We start from the raw sequence: 21,150 nt of genomic DNA, 5'->3' as shown, positions 1-21,150 counted from the left end.
AAAGTTACTCACCTTAGGCAAGAGACCAAGGCGGAGGCTGCACATAGTTACCTAGCATCAGGCCCATCAAAGGCTATAGTCGGTAGCTATAGTATACAGAGAACAGACAGGGCCCCCCAACCACCTTGGAAAGGTCCTCAATACCTCTCTCTGGAGTCACCAAAGAGTCATGCCAGGAGCCTTCCTGAGTTTCTGGAATACCCAAGACACTTCCAACATGCTAAACATAGAAGCAAAAATACAATACTGGGCCCCATAGTTAACTCTTGTTTTTCTATACCCCTAGCCAAGAGAGGATGAGTAGATTCTTGGGGGCAGATTTCCCTATAACTGCTCCATTTGGCTGGTTCTGATCCACAAAAGCCCTAAGCCAGAAGCCCAGGAATCTACTAAAGGGAGCAATCCCCTAATCTCTGCCCAGCGGAGTGGCTTATCATATTATCCTCCATTCAGTCATGGATCTAACTTCCTTTGAGGCTTGACTCTAAATAGATTTCCAACAGCTACTTTCATGTAGCCAAGTGATCCCAACCAACACTTTGGCCTTTTTCATCTTTCCTGTCTATTCCCATCACCAGGAGAGAGGGTATCTTTTTCAAGCAATCTTTAAATCAGGTATATGTAGACATGTCAAATCAGCATATTTGAAGAAGCACCCCAAACTCATCATATTTTATTTCCAGCAAACTCATGGTTCCTTCAGCAACTTTAAAGATTACATTGAACCTCTCTGCTTTGTCATCCTTTAGCCACACCCATGAGCAACATTAACCAAAGGAAAAAAAAAAAAAGTCACATGAAAATAACATTTGAAATCAGAGGGCCAAGGGCCAATGAGTCACAAGGGCCCCCAACTTTGGCCTAAATATCCCTGCTTCCTTCCTTGGCTTCCAATCGCCTCCAAGTTTTGGTAGCATGTGTTTCAGACTAGCAGACAGAAAGCCAAACTATCCCTTCAGCAACAAATAGAGTGGGAAGAGAGGACACTTGGAAATGCAAACAAGGGCTGTAGGAAGATGAGAATGCATCTGAACATATCCCAGCACCAACTTGGCACTTTGTATTCACGCTGAATTCTGCCCAGCTCAGCACCTGAAGAAAAGAGCACAGGTAGGTGGCATACAGAGAAATGTTACAAAGTACTTGTACTTGCCCATCACTTGTGAGGTAGGCAGGGCTGTGTTATTAATCCCCATTTCACAGATGAAGAAACTGAGGAGAAAGGTTCTGACCAGGTTTCTGACAAGAATCCAGGTCCCCTATCTCCTAGTTAAATGTGCTTTCCACCTCACACCAGACACAGACCAGACTTCAGGGGGGCTTCCCCTCTTTAGACTCTAGCCCTGTCCCTCAATCCCAACAACACACGGGAAATCACCCTAATACTGCCACACTTGTGCCACCAAACAGCTTACAAGATCTACTTTCTACAATATGAGACACCTCAAAACACAAACTCAACAGGGCAGAAAATTATGTTTACATTGATTGGTTTCAGAGTACAAGCTCCAACTTGCCTCATACCCAGGCCTGGTAGACTCTTTCAATCCTTGTATCCTTACAAAATTCAGGTCTTTTCTGGCTGGTTTTTATGGAAAAATTGGCAGGTCCACTCTCTCAGCTTCCCCAGGAAGTTTCCTGTACTACTCCAAAGTTCTCCTGCCCAGAAATTTGTAAAGTCAATTCTTTCCTAATCACGCCATCTAGGCACCAGCTGCTGTCCCAATTCATCCTCTAATTCTGAACCACTACTCTGGTTCCAGGTTCCCAACTTCCTTGCCCAACCTCTCAGCCATCACTTGTTCTGCTTCCTGTCCCCACAGTCATACCAGGCCCAACTTCACTGTATCACTGTTCAGCCTCCCATCCAGTTCTGCTCCATTCCACCATCATATTGAACAAACCCCACTTTCAGAGCACCTTAAGAAGACAGCTTTTGTTCACAGGAGGAAGTGTTAGTACTATGAGAAGTATAATTAAGAAGGAGGAGCAGTCACCACAGGCCACCCTAAATGACAGACTAGCCAGACAAGCAGTGAAAGGGATGGGAAAACTCAACGAAGGGGAAATAGAGAGTGAGAGAGATCGTGCTTGGTCTAGCACACAATTTTCCCAGGTTCCGCCCTCTGGGTTCAGTTCTCACGGCTCCACCGCCTATGACGGCACACAGCTATTTGGGGGTTTCTAAGGACTTTTTTTTTTTTTTTTAAGGACTACTTAACCCTGGTGGCATAGTTGTTAAAGGACAAGTGTTCACAACCATTATCCACCATAAAGATTAATTCCCTGGGCTACCTGATGTCTGTCCTACAGCTCTATTTACTAATGCTCATATCCCCAGGCCCTCATCATCTCTCCCAGGACCACTTGAACAATCTTCTCACTGGTCTCTAAGCACACTGCTGCAAGAGGGATCCATCTAAAATGCCACTCTGATCTGCCACCTAAAATCCTTTAATAGCTTGCCAGTACCGACAGAAAAAGTTCAAGCCCCTTGACATGGCAGACAAGGCCACCTCTGCTCTGGACCCTACCTACCTCTCTAGCATGGTATCCTGAACATGCTTCATGGCAAGAAACATGCTTCTACTGCCTCGTTTTCTAATAGCTTCATTTTATTCAACGATATGGATATGCAATAATTTACTCAACCTTTTTTTTTTTTTTTTAATCCCCTCCTGTTACACATGTAAGTTATGTCTACATTTTCAGATCCTTTACTATTTCCTTAGTCTACACTTGTAGGAGAATTTCTGGATGAAAGGGAATATACATCTTAAGGCTTTTGATCCATAAATTCCAATGATAAAATGCCCTCCAGAAAAGTTTTTCGAATACATAAACATTAGTGAATACAGAAAAGCTATTTATATCCCCACCAACAACAAATGAGAATGTGTTTTCTGCTAAAACCTGACCAATTGTCATTTGGTAATTATCATTTGTTTAAAAGGCAACACACACACACAATTTATCATTTGAATTTGCATGTCTCAGATTACCAAAAATGTTAAACTATTTTCTAACATGTTTATTGGTTCGCTGTGTTATTTCTTTTTTGATGTGACCATCTGTGGTCTTTGCCTATTTTTTTTTAACTGGTATGTTCTTTTTCTCATTGAGTTATAAGAGCTATTTATATGTTAATGATATTTAATACAGAGTATCTGAAATATCCACCACCCGTCTGTCAGTTTGTCATACTGTGGTGGCTTGCGTGTTGGTATGATGCTGGAAGCTATGCCACTTGTGTTTCAAATACCAGCAAGGTTATCCAGGGCGGATGGGTTTCAGTGGAGCTTTCAGACTAAGCTAGACTAGGAAGAAAGGTCTGACAATCTACTTATAAAAAAATTTTTTTTTATAAAAATTCTCCAATGAAAATCCCACAGATCACAACAGAACATTGTCCAATGGAGTGCTTAAAGATGAGGCCCATAGGTTGGAAAGAACTCAAAATACAGTGGCCACAACAACAGATTCAAGTATACCAACAATCATGACGATGGTGCAAGACTGGGCAACATTTCATTCTATTATACATGGGGTTGTCATGAGTTGGAGTCGACTCAATGGCAACTAACAACAATAACATTTGACATATATTGCAAATATTTTTGCCAGTTTGTCACTGTATCAGCTCTGTTTATGGTGGTTTTTTGATGTGCAGAAGCTTCTTTATTTTTATGTAATTAGATGTATTTGTCATTTCCTTTATGGCTTTTGTCTTTGATATCATGCTCTGAAAATCTTTTAGAACCCTGGGATTACAGATTCACCTGTTGTTTCCTAATATTTTCATAATTTTATTTTTAAGGTTTCAATCTCCAATGTCAAGGAACTATGCCATTGCTAATCCTATTCACTAATCCAGAATGGCTTTCCTACCCTTCCTCCTGTGGCCAACTCATATTTAACCTTCAAATACAAACATTAAGCATCATTTTCTCCAAAAAGTCTTCCCTACCTTTTGTAGCTAAATGCTCATCTTCTGTTCTCCAATCAGTTCCCTTTGTACCTCTTTCTTAGAACTTGCCATTTTTGTCAGTATAAAGAGCTTACAAGGAGACTTACCTGAAGAATTTAGACAGAAGGGAAATTAGAATGCTTACTTGGATTTGAGCTTTAAAGTCAACATACAATGGATTAAAAAGGTTGCAAGGTCATCTTAAAGACGGAATGGTTCCCAGACTTGCTAGACCAGATTGTAACCTGCATGAACTATACCTAATAAAAGAATGTGGGTTGGTCAGCCATTGACATACAGAAAAAGAAGAGTTGCAAAGGCATATTTGGCAGTGCTCATATCCAAACACTGTCCAGCTGACAGAGGACTGCATTCATACAGGCTTTAGAGTGAAGACAGATTTCAGTCCTCATTCTGGCTCAGCAATTCACCAGGAATATGACCTTGGGCAAGAGACTGGAGGACTTGTCATCTCTAAAATGGGGATAAAAATCATAACTATGCTATGTCTCAAAGTTTTTGAGTGGACCAAATGAGATAAAGTAACAAAAGCACTTGGCATAATGCATAATACGTAGCTAGCACTCAATAACTAGTAGCTATAATTATTCCAATTGCAACAGAAAATCCATCCCTACTATGTGCTACATCAGCAACAGCTCATATTATACTTTCAATTCATCTAAGTCCACTTGTAATTTCATGCTTGCATAGTAACATTCTGATACATTATTTGACTTTCCTTAACAGCTACCTACCGGGAGAGAATACTTAACCACTCTACGCTCAGTTTCCTCATCTGTCAAATGGGGATTACAGTACTATCTCATAGGGTAGATGTGAGGAGTAAATGCATGAAGTACTTAGTTCAGTATCTGGCACATTGTAACGAATAAAATAAATATGAGCTATTGATAGCATCATCCTTACTGGATGACCTTCTCTTCCCCTTCTCACTGCAAATTCCAACCAAGCCCATGGCCAGTTCTATTTCCTCCACAAAGCTGTCTCCAATAACTCCAGACAACACTTCTCTTTTCTCCAATGGCCTATAAGACTGATTAGGTACTTAGATTTTATTTAATTTGGGGCATTACGTGACTATTGTTGCACACGGTGTTATAAGAGAATGAGAGCTAGGATCTGATTATAAATCTTCCCTCCTCACAAATCTTAAATTGTCATTGGTGAGCCACTGAAAAAAATCCAAGGTCCTTTGTTCTCGAGGCCTTCAACAATGTTGCTCCAGGCTGCCTTGACAGTTTTATCTCCCTCTATCCCTCAGGTTTTCACCCTGAACCTCACTTTCTACGTTTTTAAGATATAAATAATAACAGTGCTTATCTTCGCTATCATAATCTCAACTGTTATTCCTATAAAGGTATCAAATGTTTTCTGGACACTTCCATCTGGATATCCCACAGGCACCTCAGACCTAAGATGACTAAATCTGAACTTGTAATCTTTCCCTAACCTCATCCTCCTCTACTGCTCCCTCAAAAAAAATGGGGGAGAAGAGACAGCTCTTCCTTAAAGTAGAATTCAAACTAATAAACATTAAAGGAATGAGGAAAACAGAAAATCACCTTTACGCAAACACTACAGCAACAACTGTTTTAGGAAAGAATCATTGATAGATATTAGGATTAGTAATCCTCACAACTGGACTGTATGAAGAAGAACGGGCATCAGGATTGGAGGAAGAGTCATTAACAACCTGCATTATGCAGATGACACAACCTTGCTTGCTGAAAGTGAAGAGGACCTGAAGCACTTACTAATGAAGATCAAAGACCACAGCCTTCAATATGGATTATACCTCAACATAAAGAAAACAAAAATCCTCACAACTGGAGCAAGGAGCAACATCATCATAAATGGAGAAAGGATTGAAGTTGTCAAGGATTTCATTTCACTTGGATCCACAATCAACGCCCACGGAAGCAGCGGTCAAAAAATCAAATGATGCATTGCATTGGGCAAATCTGCTGCAAAACATCTCTTTAAAGTGTTCAAAAGCAAAGATGTCAGTTTGAGGATTAAGGTACGCTTCAACCAAGCCATGGCATTTTCAATTGCATTATACACATGCTAACGCTGGACCATGAATAAGGAAGATTGAAGAAGAATTGATGCCTTTGAATTATGGTGCTGGCAAAGAATATTGGATATACCGTAGACTGCCAAAAGAACAAACAAGTCTATCTTGGAAAAAGTATAGCCAGAACGCTCCTTGGAAGTGAGGATGGCGAGACTTTATCTTACGTACTTTGGACATGTTATCAGGAGGGACCAGTCCCTGGAGAAGGACGTCATGTTTGGTATAGTAGAGGGTCATCAAAAAAGGGGAAGACCCTCAACAAGATGGATTGCAACAGTGGCTGCAACAATGGCCTCATACATAGCAACAATTGTGAGAATGGCACAAGGCCAGGCAGTGTTTCGTTGTGCATGGGGTCATTACGAATCGGAACTGACTCAATGGCACCTAACGACAACAACAGGATTAGTAATGAAAGTATGATGAGAAACAGGATATTTACATACCAAGATTTTTTAAATTATAAATGGAAAACTAGTAACTTTACAGTTCAGAACCCTGGCAGTGATCAAGGTTAACATATCAATATCATGTACCTCCTGATATGAGGTACCAAGAAGGGCACATCACATTAGTTCTACAGTATTCTTGCCAAAACGTGCATAAGCTCAATCTAATCACTAGAAAATATGAGGGACATTCTACAAAATAACTAGACAGTACTTTCAAAAATGTCAAAGTCTTAAAAGACAAAGCCTGAGAAACTGACAGAGACTGGAGAAAATTTATGAGACATGACAGCTAAATGCAACATGGGATCCTAGATTACATCCTGAACAGAAAAAGGACATTATCCAAATAAAGTCTTTAGTTTAGTTAATAGTATTATACCAATGTCAATTTCTTAGTTTTGATCATTGTACCATGACTGTGTAAGATGTTAACACTAGGAGAAGAATGAAGAGTACAGAGAAATTCTCTGTAATATCATTGCAACTCTTCTGTAAGTTTAAAATCATTCCAAATACAAAGTTCAAAAACAGTATTGCTATCCAATCAATTAGCCTATCTTACAGACTCAAGGCTATCTTTGATGCCCCCCCACCTTCTTCAGCTCCACATCTAATCAGTCCCCAAATCCTGCCATCTTGTAATTTAACCTTTTCAATATATCGCAAACCCATCCTCACTATCTTATCCTAGTTCAGTCCCTACCTTTTTCTTAAACTACTACAGCAGTTTAGTCTCCAGTATCTCCCCATCCTCACTCTAGTTCATTTAGTATTGTCAGATTCCTATTCTTGAAGGAGAGCACTTATCATATTATGCTTCTCCTTTAAATTTGCAGATGTCAGACTTAACACAATCCCTATCAGTATCCCAGATGGCTACTTTGTAGACATTTACAAACTGATTCTAAAATTCATATTAAATTGCAAGGGACCTCAAATAGCCAAAAAATCTTGAAAAAGAAGAATATAGTTGGAGGACTCAACAATTCCCCATATCAAACTTACTACAAGCAGCAGGAGTCAAGACAGTGTAGTATTTGCCTAAGAACAGACATATGGATCAGTGGACTTGAACTGAGAGTCCAGAAATAAACCCATCTGTCTAGTCAGTTGACTTTCAACAAAAGTGTCAAGATCAATCAATGGGAAAATAATAGTCACTTCAACAAATGGTGTTGGGACAACTGTATATCTACACGCAAAGGAATGAAGTTGGACCCTTACCTCACACTATATACAAAAATTAATTCAAAATGTATTAAAGATCTAAATATAAGGGCAAAAACTACAGAAGTCTTAGAAGCAAACATTGGGGTAAAACTTCATCGCCTCGGATTTGGAAATGGATTCTTAGACAACACCACAACACGAGCAACAAAAGAAAAAATAAGTAAATTGGACTTCGACAAAATTAAAATCATTTGTGCTTCAAAGGACACTATCAAGAAAGTATAAAGACAATCCACCTGATGGGACCCTTATCATATATCTGGTTAATGGTTTAGTACCCAGAATATATAAAGAACTCTTACAACTCAACACCCAAAAAAACCAACAACTCAATTTAAAAAATGGTCAAAGGGCTTGAATAAACAGTTCTCCAAAGAAGATACACAAGAAGCCAAAAAACACCTGAAAAGATGCTCAACATCATTAGTCATCAGATAAATGCAAATAAAAACTACTATGATGGTTGGTTCCTTAAAAAAATAAACACAGAATAACCATATGACCCAGGGGTTCTACTCCCGGCTATATACCCAAAAAACTTGAAAGCAGGGATTCAAACAGATGCTTGTACACTAATGTTCACTGGAGCATTATTCGCAATAGCCAAAGGGTAAAAACAAGCAAAATGTCCATCAACAGATGAATGATAAACAAAATCTGGTATATACATACTATGGAATATTATTCAGCCATAAAAAAGATATGAAGTTCTTATATACTTAACACAATAAAAATATATATGATTGTTCTAACACATGCTACAACATGGATGAACTTGAAAACATTACAAGCAAAATAAGCCAGACACAAAAGGACAAATATTATATGATTTCATTCATATGAAATATCTAAAATAGGCAAATGCATAGAGACAGAAAGTACACTAGAGGTACCAGGGGCTGAAGAAGAAGGGAATGGGGAGTTACTGTTTAATGGGTATGGAGGTTCTCTTTGAAGTGATGAGAAAGTTTTACAGATAGATAGTGGTGATGGTTGCATAACATTGTAAATGTAATATCACTGAATTGGTCACTGAACAATGGTTAGAATGACAAATTTTATGTTATATATATTTTATCCCAATATTTAAAAAAAAAAAACCACCATGAGATACTACTTTACACAAACTAAGATGGCTAGAATCAAAAAGTCAGATAACAACAAGTATTGGCAAGGACATGGAGAAAATGGAACCCTCCTACACTGGAGCCCTCTTCCATTGCTGATAGAAATATAAAGTGGTGTAGCCACTTTGTAAAACAGTTTGGTGGTTCCTCAAACAGTTAAACATGGAGTTACCATATGACTCAGTAATTCCACTCCTAGGAATATACCCAAGAGGCTTTAAAACAGGACTCAAACAGACACTCATACACAAACATTCATAGAAGTACTACTCATAATAGCTAAAAGGTGAAAACAAATTATCAACTGATGAACAGATAAGCAAAATGTGGTATATTTATACAATAGAGTATTATTTAGCCACAAAAAGGAATGAAATAGAGATACATGCCAAAATGTGGGTGAATCTTGAAAACAATATGCGAAGTGAAGATCCCAGTCACGGAAGACCACATATTACATGATTCCATTCATATGAAATGTGTAGAAGAGGGAAATCATAGAGACTGAAACCAGACTAATGGCACAGGGAACGGGAGGTTGGTGGTGATGGTTACACAAGTCTGTGAATACAATAAAAACCACTGAATTATACACTTTAAATGGGTGAATTATATAGGACAGTAAGTCCCCAGGATATGAACATCTGGACAACTTGTACTTGCCTTTTAATGTAAATTTGCTCTCACTTGGAAATGATTCAACCAACTCCTACTCGCAACCAGTTCTTCATCACAATCACCCCCGCTTGCTGCACATGCAGCTTTTAATTCCTGAAAAGGCTTCAAGCCTTTTCGTGCACTAGAGGAAGTCTGCATGAGAACCATATGCACCTGTCCTGACTTACTTACAAATTCGACTTAAAGACACCGTTAGGAAGAGATCTCACGTAACCCAGGGACTGCCTATATGTGAACTTTTTTTTTTAATAGTGCTTTTTTTTTTATCTATATCTCGATACAGGTGTTTTTTGTTTTTGTTTTTTAAATCTTTGGATAGCTCCTTATTGCCTGATGCATAAAGTTTAAACTCCTTAATTTGGCATTCAATTCCTTCCCTTCCTCCATTATCATTTGACCCCCAACCAGGATTATTGCTCACTACTCCCTTTTGAGTGTATTTCTATCCAGCCAAAATTAATTATTCGCCATTACCCATATATCAGTTGCAGTTTCCTTACTTTGTCTTTGCTCTCATTATTCCTCTCCTAACTTTCTCTTTGCTCTCATTATTCCTCCCCTCTGGAACTCTTTCCTCACAATCCATATTGACATGTTTATATCCTTGGAGCCCTGGTGGCATAGTGGTTAAGTGCTATGGCTGATAACCAAAAGGTTGACAGTATGAATCCACCAGCCGCTGCTTGGAAATCCTATGGGGCAGGTCTGCCCTGTCCTATAGGGTCGCTATGAGTTAGCATCGACTCAATGGCAACAGGTTTGGTTTTCTGGTTTCTCAAACAAGGTCCGATTCAGACTCCCTCCTTTGCAAACCCTTCCGTGGTCCCCAACCCTCACATTGCAGGCCCACAAAAAATTATATACTTAAAGAATGAAATTAAGTAGTTTTCCCATGCAATAGCTGCTACTGCCAGAGAATACTCCTCCCAAAGCCACACTGCACTTTTTTCTTCTTTTCCTGGTCACAGTAGCAGCTCACTGCTTCAGCCCTCTTACTGAGTCCCTGAGGACAGTTCCAAACTTCTATCCTCTACCTCTCCCAAAACCCTGCTCTTGACCAAGAAAGCCAGACATCACATTATGCCAGGGCCACCGAGTACAGTTGTATAGGTTGTGCACTGCACAACCCTAGTGGCGCCATTCAATTATAGTCTATGTGAATGGCACCCTCTCCTAGGGTTGTGCAGTGCATAGCCGTTCGTGGCGGCCCTGCTTGGAAACATTCCTAGAATTTGGAAACAAAGTAAAAAACAACACTCAATAAGAGAATTACTGTAACTATATCACTGATGAGAAGTAAATATTTTCCAAGTTCTATCAATAGGATTACAAAGAAACTCAAGAGAGTAATATGGTCATAGCATAAAAAAAATGTTTGCATGGAATCAGAAAACAGGAGCATCCAAGAGAAACACTGATATTAATGTGGAGTGGAGAGACAGAAGCCGAGAGACAGAAGGAAACACATTCTGGCCACTCTAAAGGCAGGATGTACAACAGAAAAGGGACAGTTCTCCATGGCATACAAAAGCGTATAAGGTCTCTCTCATAAGACCCTTCCACTCCAATATGTTCTCATTTTAGGCTTATCAAACAAGCCTGTTTAATTTGGAAAGGTATGACCTGGCTGGTAGACACAAAGTGTTCTCATCTCTAGACAGGTCTCTTTCCCATTGTTGATCCATACATCAGCCTTGTGGTTTAACAAAAAGATTTTTATAAGTTTCAGGAGTGTGACTCAGTCCCTTACAAGCTAACATCCCTGGGTAAGCTGATAAAAACTAGTCTTCGAACCTATAAACCAAGTTCCAGAGTTAGGTTCGACGTCAACTTTACAAAGGCAGACACACTCAAAAGCCCAACCAAAGTAGCCAACCAGATACCCCCCTTTCACTACCGCCTCTAAACTGCAAACATTAGTGGAGAACTCCCCAAAACTGGGAGCCTTAAAGGGCTGGAAATAGTTGTTTTAAAGGCAGATGAGCCGGTAGTAGTCGAGTATGCCAGACGTTGGGTTTGTTCCTTCTTTTGTCCCCATTCCAGTTCAGTTCAGCCTTCCACTGAACTGAGACATACAAGATGCTTGTCAAATACTTGTTGAATGAGTAACTGAAACAAACAAATGTCTTCAGAAATTTCCTGGATAACTCACCCAAACTGATCACTCCTTTCTCTGAACTCCACTGGTACTACACACTAACTACTTGGTTCTACAGTCTCCTATAGTTGTCAATGATGGTGATGATGATGATGACGATGATAACAGCTACTACTCTTTAATTAGTGCTTACTATAAGTGTGGCCTTAGGCAAGTTACTTAACTCCTCTGTAGCTTAGTTTCCTCATATATAAATGGGGAAAATAATAGCACTTCTAGTGCTACAGAGGAGTTAAGTAACTTGCCTAAGGTCACACAACTAATAAATGAAAGAGCCAAGCTTTGAACCCAGAACTGTTTGACCCCAAGACTATGTTTTAGCCAGTATTACCTTTTGTTTGCACAATAAGATAATTAGTCTTTTGAGGAGATCCCTCCATCTTCACCCCCCATAATGCCATAAAAATTCCCCAGGAAACATATTCAAGTGTGAATCTCCTTCTTGGCCAGAGCCTAGCCCAGGACACAAGCTGGAGAGAAGAGGTGGCAGTAAGTACAGTGAGGCATGGCCATCCCGGGAGCCACAGGAGTCCCTTTCCTCTGACCCATTTAAGAGAGAATCACACTGCTGCCTTGACCTCAATCCAGAAAAATATTTAGAACAATATGACCCGATTATCTTGAAACTTCAAGATAACTCAGAAGGAATAGAGCCCAGGCCGACCTATGGGAGCGATGGATGGTATCCATTTGCCTGCAGAAAGGGGACCAACTATGTCAAGGTCACAGCCACATGGGCTAGCAAATGTTTGCAGAGCTCTGCCATCAATGACTTATGTGACTATGGTCAAAGATTTTTTTGGGGGGGGAGAATAAGGGTATTTTTAGATAAGAGAGTTTTTTTTAAACCTCTTTAAGCTGCAGTTTTCTCGTCTTTTAAAATAGGAATATGAATACCTACCACTTGCTTGACCCAAGCCATATGTTCAATCATCTCATATGTATGCAAAAGCTAGGCAATGAAAAAGACAGACAGACGAAGAACTGATGCGTTTGAATTGTGGTGTTAGTGAAGAATATTGACTATACCATGGACTGCCAGAAGAGTGAACAAATCTGTCTTGGAGAAAGTACAAACTAGAATGCTCCTTAGAAGCAAGGATGGTGAGACTTTGTCTCTCTTACCTTGGACACGTTCTCAGGAGAGACCAATCTCTGGAGAAAGATATCATGCTGGGTAAAGTAGAGGTTTAGCAAAAAAAGAGGGAGACCCTTAGCGAGATGGACTAACACAGTGGCTGCAACAATGTGCTCAAACATAGCAATGACTGTGAGGACAGTGCAGGACCAGGCTGTTACACACAGGGTCGCTATGAGTCGGAGTTGACTGGACAGAATCTGACAACAACCACTTGCAGCGCCACTAAGGTATAAAATAAGAATGTACCAATCTCTTTCTTGATGCCTGTATCAGTTTGTCATTCCTCGGGTTCTGGCCACACAAAGAGATGCAAGGCATAGTTCCTGTCTGTAGGTAGCTCACAGTCTAGCTGACAAGTCTTCTGATCCAGGATATAGTACTGTGTCGACCAATGGTAAAGCTGGTTGGTGAATCACCCTAACTCTCTGCTACTTCTTCCCTTCTCTGCCTTTGTGGCACATGTAGGCCATCTCCTCCAGATGAAAATTCTGGTGGGAAAGAAGCGGACTACTACTGACAAGAACAATTTTGGCTTCCAATCTCCCATCTTCACCTTTGTATTAAAAAAAAAATAGGGGAGGGGGCTCTACCAATCACTATTTTGAAATTGAAGCATGTAAACTGTTCTTTAGCTTCACAACACTTATCACCATTTCTCATTTTATATGTGGTTGCATTTTTGTTAAATGGCAATCTTCTCTAGGCTGTAAGCTCCTGGAAGGCAGGAGCTTCATGTTATTCCTCATTGGATCTAGAACCTAACAGGGCGCCTGGGACATACAAGATGCTTGTCAAATACTTGTTGAATGAGTAACTGAAACAAACAAATGTCTACAGTATATGTAAAGACTTGGTTACCTAATCAAAACCAAAAACCAAACCCATTGCCATCGAGTCAAATCCGACTCATAGTGACTCTACAGTACAGAGTAGAACTGCCCCATAGCATTTCCAAGGAGCGCCTGGTGGATTCAAACTGCCGACCTTTTTGGTTAGCAGCTGAGGTCTTAACCACTGTGCCAGCAGGGCTCCTACCTAATCGAAAAGCCACTTTAAAATATTTGAGCCTTGTTTATGCATATAGTATCTCTCAAGAATTCTAAGAAACTGGTAATGATAGTTTGTTCTGGGAAGAAGAGTAGATTAGGGGCCAGGGGTTGGAGGGAATCTTACATGCTATGCGATTCCTTTTTAAATTGTTTGAATTTTTAAATAACAAAGAATCAAACATAAATAGATAAAATAGATCTGCTCTATTTGAAGCCTAAACAAATGAAATCCAATCTTTTCCACAGGAAAATGAAATACTGGAGAGAAGGGAGGCGACTGTCCTTGTGTATGACTAAAAACCCGAGAACTGGAGGCCCTTAAGAATGAGGTACTAACATGGAAAAATGGCCAAGATGTATTAAGAAAAAGAAAGTTGCAAACACTGTGGATGATCCCATTTTTAAAATAAAAATACGTTTAGCATATGCAGAGATAAAAACCTGAAGGAAAAGCATGCTTACAATGGTTACTGCAGGGAGATCGACTTATAAGGGACTTTTATTTGCTATGTGTCATATTCCTGGCTTTGATTATGAGCGTGCACTGCTTTTATGTTAGGAAAATGCTATAAAAGGGCATTTTCACAAAAAATATGGTCCCTAACTCTGCTAACCACCTGAGACGTGGGAGTTGCTGGGAGTTGGGGAAGGTTAGAAAAACTACGTGCAAATCACACTGGAAAAAGTGAAACTGTTGTTCCTCCACACAAATAAGCCCCTTCTTCAAGCAGCTGGATTTACTTTAATCCCTGAGACTGTCTCAAGCCACCATTACAGCCCAAACACCAAACCAGCTAGATAATCGGATTTTTTTTTTGAAGATGTATATACTTCTTTTGTATGCAACAGTATTGACAGGGAGTCAGAATGGGTCTCTTCAGTACCCAAAGCTTGATTGGTCCCAACTTGTAGGATGGTAAAACTAAGGTATAGGAAAACCAAGTTGATCGTATTTCTCTCACCTGTCTCAAACAGCCTAGAACCCAGCTGTTTGGCTTTGATATACAATTCAGTGGTTCTAAACTCTGAACGTACATTAGAGTCGCCCAGGGAGTTTAAAAAATACCAATTCCTGGGGCCTACTTCTCAAGATCCTGATTTAATTGGTGGGGGGTAAGACCTGGGAATCAGTATTTAGAATGCCCCCAAGTGATTTTAATATGCAGCCAGGTTTGCAAAGCACTGTTCTACTTGCTACTTAATACCCCCGTATTCTTAAAAAAAAAAAAAAAAGACCTCAGTCACCATTTTTAAAAATCTTCTTTAAGCAGTATAAACCAAAAAAAATCCATTGTCGTCGAGTCAGTTCCAACTGAGAGCGACCCTATAGGGATGGGTAGAGCTGTCCCAGAGTGTTTCCAAGGAGTGGCTGGTGGATTCAAACTGCCGACCTTTTGGTTAGCAGCTGAGCTCTTAACCACTGCACCACCAGGGCTCCTTAAGCAGTACATTCCCCTCAAAAACAGGCAGGCCCAAGAAGTCTGTAACCAAGACAACAAGCTGGGAGCACAAAGAGATAGGTCTTCTGTGATCTGAAACCAAAGGAAGCAGCAAAGAAAAAGTAGAGAGGTCTGAAAGCAGAAACTGAAAAATGGAAAAGAAAGCCAGAAGAACAAAGGCATCCTGTCTGAGAGAGCTCCTGAATATTAGGACGTCCAACTCCTGTTCCATCTCCCAAACTGGCTATCTTGACACAGATGCCCCAAAGACTGAAAGGAGCCCTGAATACAGCAAATTAAACCTTTACAAACCTGCTTTCTTTTTAATCAAACTTCTTTTTTAAAAAACGAGAATGTCTGCTTTTGTGTTGGTTACAAACCAATTTTTCCTCCAAACCCTCTCTTCCCCCACATGCACCTGACCCCATTGCAAAGCAGAACGACAATGCAACATAAAATCCGTATGTCCTTGGGTTTTTTAAAAGGGTTTTTCCTCCGTATGTGCTCTGACCCTGGAGTTCGGGTTTTGTTCCCAACCAGGGAAGCACTGAGATAGATGAAAGGGCTGGGTATGCTGCAAATTGAAAGCCACGGAGTTGGCCTTTGTTCTTTTTTTCAGGCAAGGGCTATTCTGGAAAGCAGACACATCAAAAGGAAAATTCGGCCTGAGATGAGCTGAAATTGTGATGAGGCATAAATGGGAAAAAGAAAGAAAAGAAAGGAAAAAGGGCCTTTCTGTCCCAGAAGAAGATGGTTTTGAAAAGCTGCCTCAAATTGCAGTACTTTCTGCATTTGGTTCACTCCAGGAAGCTGTGCATTGTGGAGCTTTTTGCTTCATGTTCTGAGGAGAAATTGAGACAGATGCAAATGGCCCAGAGTTTGGTGGTTTGGCAATCCTGAGGGGGAAGAGAATGTGTGACCCCAAGAAAAGCCCCTCTAAGCTCATTCTGTTTCCTCAGCCCAGACAGAAAAATGCACGTTTATTCAGAGTGATATTAAAGAGGGGACATGCAAGGCAATATGCTGTGGAGCAAACCATTAGTGGCTGGAGGGAATATGAAGCTATGCTTTACACCTTTTCTTAAAGGCATGCAGTGAATGGTGCTTTCCTTTATTATTCATTATGATATTGGTCAGGTCTCTCTGGACTTTGTGTGGCCCCGTGGAAGGGTTCGTGGCTTTCACAAGCCTTTAAGGCTGACTTTTGTGCTTATTAGCCAACTGCCAGATGTTTTCTTCACCACAGGGAGAAATTGTCAGTTTGATATGAGACTCCTGGAGTGTGTCCTACTGGAAGCCACATGGAGAAGTGAGCTTTGCAGTCCCCTTCAGCTAGCCATGTACCTACAAGAAGCCAGCCCTCACTCACAGGATTATACCTGGAAAAGCATGCTTTCCCTTCCTTTCCTGTGGTCTACACAGATAATTCCTTCTTCGGGGCATTGGACAAGCCTTTCCATTCCTTGCCTTTTTCCTAAATACCTTTGAACTTTACTAAGATGACCCATTAGGCTGTATGTCCTTTAATCCAGTCCATGGGTGGCACAAATGGTTAAGTGCTTGACTACTAACCAAACGTTGGCAGTTCGAACCCACCCAGAGGCACCTTGGAAGAAAGGCCTGGTAATCTACTTCTAAAAGGTCATAGCCATGGAAACCGTATAGATGTTTCCAATTCTACTCTGAAATACATGGGATAGCCATGAGTTCGTGTCAACTCTACGGCAACTGGTTATGACAGATTCTATTATGAACAGCAGAAACTCTGAAGAGCCACAATGAGAACTGCAAGTAATACTGGGCAGCAGGTATTCAAGGTACTAAGTAATTTTTGGAAACTCTGGTAGCGTAGTGGTAAAGAGCTACAGCTGCTAACCAAAAGGCCAGCAGTTCAAATCCACCAGGCGCTCCTTGGAAACTATGGGGCAGTTCTACTCTCACCTATACAGTCACTACAAGTGGGAATCAACTCGACAGCAATGGGTATGAGATGTAACTTTTATAGCTGAGGCAGGACCCCAAACCACTGTTGTTGCTAGCCTTTATTGAGTTGGCCCTTGACTCATAGAGACCCCCGTGCACAACAGAACAAAACACTGCCTGGTCCTGCACTATCCCCATGATTGGTTGTGGATTAGACCACTGTTATTCATAATGTTTTCATTGGCTGATTCCCAGAAGTGGATTTCCAGGCCTTTCTTCCTAGTCCATCTTAATGCAGACATTCCACTGAAACTTTTTCAGCATCATAGCAACATGCAAGCCTCCACTGGAAGACAGGTGGTGGCTGTGCATAAGGTGCACTGATCAGAAATTGAATCCGGTCTCCCACATGGAAGGCAAGAATTCTACCACTGAACCACCAATGCTCCCATGCCTAGCTCTACAGGACAACATAAAACCAATAACAACAGCATTTATCAAGCCACATGCTTATCAATTAAATGTTAAATGGCATTAAAAATTCTAAATGGTATTATCATGACACTAACAGTGGTTTTAGCAAACTGCATAATCAAGAAACACTCACAAAATGCCCACTGAGAATTTAGTTATGTTCGACACTCTCTACAGATGTTGAATCCTAGAATAAGGAAAAGCCACCTGTCATCTTTAACTCTGTAAGCAGTACCTAGGGTAAGCCCTTAGCTCTCTCCCAAGCTGAGCATTAATGAATCAAGCCTAAATTATAGAATGTACTTTCTGCATTGCTTCACCCTCCTGTTTCCTCCTATCCATCACGAGTAGCGACCCTGGTCAAGTGATTTGAAACTGCCTCAAATACCCACAGAAAGATAAGTTTTTCCAAGGTATTCAGATTTCATGTAATGCAAACCTCTGGAAGAAAAAGCAATGGACTAAGGAGTCAGGAGCCCTGGGTTCTAGTTTCAGAACAGTTAACTAAAGTATGGACTTGGACAAAAAACTTGCCCTCTCTATATTTTGGTACCCATGTCTGTAAAAGAAGAAGGTTGGATCAGATTGGTGGATCTCAGATGGTTTAGCAACTCAACAGTACCGCTCCATCAGCTGAGAGCTGTGAGGCAGAGGAGTCATTATGAATAATAAAGTACTGACGTTTCTAAAGTACTTGCATAGATCCATTTGTATGTGGTTATCCCTATGATAAGTCACTATTTGGCACTCTTACATGTTCTCTTGAGTCAGAGAGAAGGGATGAATTACAAACACAGCTGCTAGGAATTCTGCATGACCCCAGTATTATCTTCTCATTGATGTGGCCCTCAGCTTAGTCTGCAGGGCACATGGAGACTCTTCATCATGTGTATAGCAGCTACAAAAAGATTGAGAACCTCTGGACTGGATCATTCATTCACCTGCCATACAGTTAATGAGAAGCTACTACCTGCCAGACACTGTGTAAGTGCTGGGGATATAACAGTGAGCAACACAGACATGGTCTTTGCTTTTGTGGAGTATTCAGCCTAGCAGGAGCAAAGAGACATAACATAAAGCACATAAATAATGCTATAATAAAAACTACGATCAGCGTTTTGAGAGCCTGAAACACAGACACAAGGAGTCCCTGAGTGGTGCACATGATTAACAAGCCTTGACTACTAACCGAAAGGTTAGCGGTTCAACTCCACTTGAAGGTGCCCCTGAAGAAAGGCTTGGCAATCTACTTCCAAAAAATCAGCCATTGAAAACCTGTGGAGCACAGTTCTACTCTGACATACACGGGGCTGCCGTGAGTTGAGCTGACTTGACAGCAACTGGTTTTGTTTGTACACAGACACCAGTTGGGAGGTGGATGGCAGAAGATGTTCCACACAGAGCAAAGAGCACAGAAAAAGGCCTCCTAGAGGGCCCAGAGGCTAGAAGGACATATTCAGGGAACTCAAAGTAGTTCCTCTTGCCTGAATGACAGAGTGCCGGGAAAACAGGCTAAGAAATGACGCTGGAAAGGTGGGCAGAAGCCTGATCACCCAAGACCTAAGAGGCCACGTTAAGGAGTTTGAATTCTTCCCTCTGACAATAAACCTCTATGATTATCCCCAGAGACTGAAGCTGGGATGTGTTCCTAGGCTCACAGGCCTGAACCCTGGTGTTTTCCCCATAAAAACACTGTTAGAAATAATGGTTAGAGGCTGTGGGACTGTACTTCTACTCCACTTCAGATTAAATAGGCTTTTGCAGGCTGGTCTGGGAACCTGACCCCCCAAAAGAATATGTGTCTGTGGGAAAATGCAATGTGAATGCTAAACAGACTTCCAAAGAAACTTTTGGAACAAAACCCATTCAATAGTTGTTGGGGAATGTCTGGAGAGCGATGAAATACAGAACCTTGCTTGACACCACAAAGACTGTTTGAAAAAGACTGAGCACTCTAACCACTCTCTTAAAATAAACACAAAATCCCCATTTTGAATAGTAGGGTTATACTTAGGTATAACCACTGAATGGTATTATGCAGTAGCTATTTATGTACTTAAATTACCACAAATCCCCAAATATGTAGAGGATGACTTGCTATTTTCACTTTAAATGAAGAAAACATAGAAATGGAGGAGGGAGAGGTCTCTTTAGAAGGAAACATAAATGCAAACCAAGTATGTAACTTGCACACACACACACACAATCTTCCCATTTCCCTTCCCAATCAACTCTCAATTATTCAGTCATTAATTCAACAAATATTTATTCGAGTGCTATGTGCCAGGCACTTTATCTAATTTTATGTGGCACTGCCTCCATTTGTTTTTTTTTCACTTTCCTTTTAACGGAGTACCTATTTGCACTCAGAAAGACACCCTCTGACACCTGGAATACTCCTCTATCCTCTCCCCACCCACTCACTCAGTCCACTCAAAGTGAGTGAAATGAAAGTGTTGGTAATTTCCCAGAACCCTCTCAGGTCATTTTACAGAGCAGTCTATATCAAAGTTTAGGATGTATAAGTATCACCTGGAGAGGGGTAGGTATTAAAATGCATATTCCCAGACCACCTCCCCACCTCCTAGATATATGAACTGGGTAGGCCCAGGAACCAGCATTTTTAATAAGCACCCAGGGTGGCTCTGATGCAAATGCCCCAAGAACCATACTCTGAAAAACACGGTTGTAGATATTTCTCTAGCAGAGTCCCAAACCCTGAACTGAGCGGACCATTTTGAAGGAATGTATAAAAGTGAGAGAAGAAACCATGGTAATTTTCTTGGCCCTGTCCCAACTTTTTTCAGTCTCCTTACCTCTCCTGCTAGTTGGTTTCCATTTCTGGCACTCAGCACTGCTCTGGCAGAGTAGACAGAGGTCAAGGTGGGGCAGTCTTCAATTAGTATTCACCCTAATGCTTCCCTCTATTACATGAATAATCAAGAGTTGACTGGCAAGAGGAACAGATAAAAGGCAAATATTCTACTGAGAGGTTAAATAGGATACAGCAGGTACCCTGTTGGTTGAGAGCTGTGAGGTGACAAATGAACAGTCAGGATCCCTGCCTCTTTTCATTCTCACCGTTTGCCAGGAACACAGATTTAAAGCCCATAACGTCAGCACTGAGCTTGAGAGAAATCATCAGGTATCTGTGTTTTTCCACTGTTCCCCATAACACCTAGAACAGTCTTCAGCACAAGCCCTTAAAAGCTAACCAACTCTTGTTCACACTGAACACTGACCTCACATGGCACTTGGAAAAACTTAAAGAGGAAGACAAGATGTCTACAGTTGTAAACCCAAAAGTCAACAACTGTAACAGTAGGGACCTAGATCTAGTCTGACAATCTTTAATTTTTTTTTAATTTTATTGAGGTGAAATTCACATACATAAAATGAGCCATTTTAAAG

At 40.7% G+C, this 21,150-nt stretch overlaps 1 protein-coding gene across 9 annotated transcripts in view; it reads right to left on the bottom strand.

Annotated features, from left to right (window-relative positions):
* Nucleotides 1-21,150, bottom strand: part of TMEM164 (transmembrane protein 164) — a 193,019-nt gene that overhangs the window by 115,852 nt on the left and 56,017 nt on the right. The window contains exon 1 of one of the 9 annotated variants that reach the window (XM_064278679.1): nucleotides 9,267-9,438. The exons of the other annotated variants lie outside the window; for them this stretch is intronic. The gene's annotated coding sequence lies outside the window, so the exon portion shown is untranslated. Of the gene's footprint in view, nucleotides 1-9,266; nucleotides 9,439-21,150 lie in introns of those variants that run through there. 9 annotated transcript variants of the gene reach the window in all.

Source organism: Loxodonta africana, chromosome X (genome assembly GCF_030014295.1).
Source record: "Loxodonta africana isolate mLoxAfr1 chromosome X, mLoxAfr1.hap2, whole genome shotgun sequence".
In the NCBI taxonomy this organism is placed as follows: Eukaryota; Metazoa; Chordata; class Mammalia; order Proboscidea; family Elephantidae; genus Loxodonta; species Loxodonta africana.
This window is presented reverse-complemented; position numbering and strand designations above follow the sequence as displayed.